The following is a 2,972-nucleotide window of genomic DNA, read 5'->3' on the forward strand; positions in this document are numbered from 1 at the left end:
CCAGGGATAACTCCACTGACTCTACTTGATAGAGGCACTGGAACTAACGAGAGGCAGCACAATGCCAGGGCACTTCTATGAACTAGGCTTGGGTAATAGCCCTTTATCCTAGTACACACCTATGAAGTTCAGGTTGCCATCTTAAAAGCATTATGAAGTTTGAGTATTTGAAAAGATGGAGTTTGAGTACCCTACAGCCTGAAACAGACTCTCTTAGGTGCTGTACCCCTATACAAAGGAAGCATATCAGTGCAAATGCTCCCTGCACCACATCAGCAAACATCAAATGAAAAGCTGTGAAGAGTACTTGTACACATTTGCCACCAATTAGTGGCTGATGCGATACCAAGGGAATATAGGTCTTATTCACATATACAATCAGCTCAGACTCAAACATGGACATAACATACTCGGTGGTTGGCAGCAATGATTGGCTAGGATAAATCCACATATTGGGTATTTCAGTGATCAGCATAAGAAATTCAGCGGTTTTCTTTTATAAGTAAATAAGCAGGGTACATTTACACAAGAGTAACAAACCCACATACACACTCCAAAAAGACAGTCAGGTGTTGGGCATGAAACTCGTTTATACTCTTAATTGCAGTGTAACTGTGTGCAAGAGCTGTAGGACTGCTCGGCATAGCTCTCAACCAATCAGGGATAAATCTCAGCAGAATAAGGGTCAAATCCAAAAATAATCAGGGACAATCAGTATTAAGTTTTTAAAGTGTCCTTATCAGAGACATTGACAGAGTATGAAAATGTGAATTAATATACATTTTTTGAAGTAAAAAGTCTATAACTCTAAATTCACCACTGTTTCTTCAAAGTAATTAGTTTTAGGAAGGACAGAACAAAAATTTTAATTAAAATCGGAGACAGCTAAAAGGCATGCTGCACAGTAGAAGAGTCAATACATTTTTCTAAGCAAAAGAATACTGTCATGGCTTCCACTCTGTCACATACCCAGTGTGGCCAGTGGAGTGGGAAAGTCTCTATGGAGAAAAGGATGGAAGCAGCATCCTCCACTAGGAGTGGAACGTGCTTGCTGCATGAATGCATAATTAACCCTGCTACAGTTTTTCGCAGTCCTAATTTGCTCCTGGAAGGATGCAGAACACATTGGCCTATTTCTGCCGGCAGTTCTGCTTTACAGTCCAGTCTGCAATACATCTTGACAGCAACTGATAAAAAAAACGTTAACTTCCAATCAATAATTGCACAATCTTCTTTGAAACGGGAAATCTTTACAAATCACATTAAAATCTGCACGCAAAATATAAGCTACCTCGCCGTTATGGTTACACATCCTTGAAATGTTACCCTGTTGCCGGCTCAGTTTATACTCATCAATATATATGAGGAGGCGGAGACTTCTTTACCATCTATAATACAGCTTACATTTGCATTGTTTCTTACATCTCAAATTCAAAAGTGCTGGAAAACCATAGTGCAATTATATTTTCTTAAAAAAAAAAACACCAAATACTATGCACGAATATTACAAAATGAATCCACCCTAGTCTAGGATTATACTAAACACAGCAGCCACCAGATATACTGTAGCATCACTTGTCAGAAACATTTTGGATTGTGAAGACCCTAGGCTTTCAAATTATATACACTGATGTGTAACTGCAAACGAAAACAAAGCGTATGTTACCCCTACACGATGCTGCATCAATTTAACTTCAATGCATGCGGATATTTACAGTATCTTCGTGTATACAAAACTACAATGAAATAAGTATTTTGTGCCACGGATCCAAAACTGGAAAATGTCGCTGGCATGGCATCACAAAGCTACAACACGGATTTAGCATTTTCCCCTCACCTGTTGTGGAAAGACAAAGTACAGTAAAACAGAGACCGGTAATCCCAGCACAACCCAACTCCGCATTAAAATCTTCATAATGACAAGCAGCCCTGGTATTCTGCAACCAAGAGACGATTTTACTTGCATGCCCTGCAGTGACCCGCTTTTCTTCTATCGCTCAAGGCACCCCCACCTACAAGTCATCACTGTTATTATAATAAGATAAGCCTCCTTTGACCGCGTTGCTGCTAGGACTGCTGTACCTACCAGTCAGTACTGTAAGAGGGAGCCCTTCTGCTGTTTCAGGACATTCAACCTCCTCCCCGCCGGCAGAGGCTAGTCGCTGTACCTCTACAAATCACTGAACTCGTACTAGTGCAAACTTTTACCATTAAGAAACGCACCGTGCAAAACACCCTTTTTTGTGCATACTATAACGAAATAAAAATCCTCCCATTTTTCACTTCACATCTTCACATTCCCCCGACTTGAAAGAGAAAATGGCGCTCGATTGGATCAGGAAGTGACGTCCTCCATAATTTACATAAAGGGGAATCTGGCCAATAGAAAAACATAGTCGACCTGAGGCTATTAAAATAATTGGCGCCTTATTTCAGCAATGCAAATACTTTTGAAGACTGCTGCAACTGAGATGCACATTACATATTACTTTTTTCAGGATGCATCTGTTTTAAAAGAGTTTTAACAGAATTATATGAATTCACGCGAGATTATTTGAAATCAGATGATATTACATCATTAGGGAGGGGCAAATGATGATGACATCACTTGAACAAGATCATGTGGTAAAATTTGGGCGTGAGGAGATTTGCATAAGTGGAGGTGTGGTCTTGCATAGAACTTGAATAATCCCTCCCATTGATAACAACCAATAAGGGAACTGGATAGAAATATGCCTGAAGTAATAGCTTTAAATGTGTTTTTCACCTGATAGAAAGTTCTATTTTGAGAGCAAGGAACAAATGGCTTGCAATTAATTATTACCTGCATAAATAATTCTAGACATTTTATTTTTCAAAGATTGGTTAATTTATCCCAGCTCAATGGAGTAACAGTGGAACAGTAAAATGTTTTGTAGACACATTCCAGAAAGTGAATAGAAGGGCCTGGTGCAATTGTTAATTAGTATCAC

The 2,972-nt window shown here is 39.3% G+C and overlaps 1 protein-coding gene across 2 annotated transcripts in view; it reads right to left on the reverse strand.

The window, feature by feature from the left end:
* Window positions 1–2,337, reverse strand: part of ADNP2 (ADNP homeobox 2) — a 314,134-nt gene extending 311,797 nt beyond the window's left edge. The window contains exon 1 of one of the 2 annotated variants that reach the window (XM_044067010.1): window positions 2,087–2,337. The gene's annotated coding sequence lies outside the window, so the exon portion shown is untranslated. Of the gene's footprint in view, window positions 1–1,837; window positions 2,064–2,086 lie in introns of those variants that run through there. The other variant, XM_044067011.1, reaches the window with a different exon arrangement.
* Window positions 2,338–2,972: the final 635 nt, after the last annotated feature.

The sequence above is a fragment of the Protopterus annectens genome, chromosome 3.part1, assembly GCF_019279795.1.
Source record: "Protopterus annectens isolate FY-2018-M chromosome 3.part1, PAN1.0, whole genome shotgun sequence".
In the NCBI taxonomy this organism is placed as follows: domain Eukaryota; kingdom Metazoa; phylum Chordata; order Ceratodontiformes; family Protopteridae; genus Protopterus; species Protopterus annectens.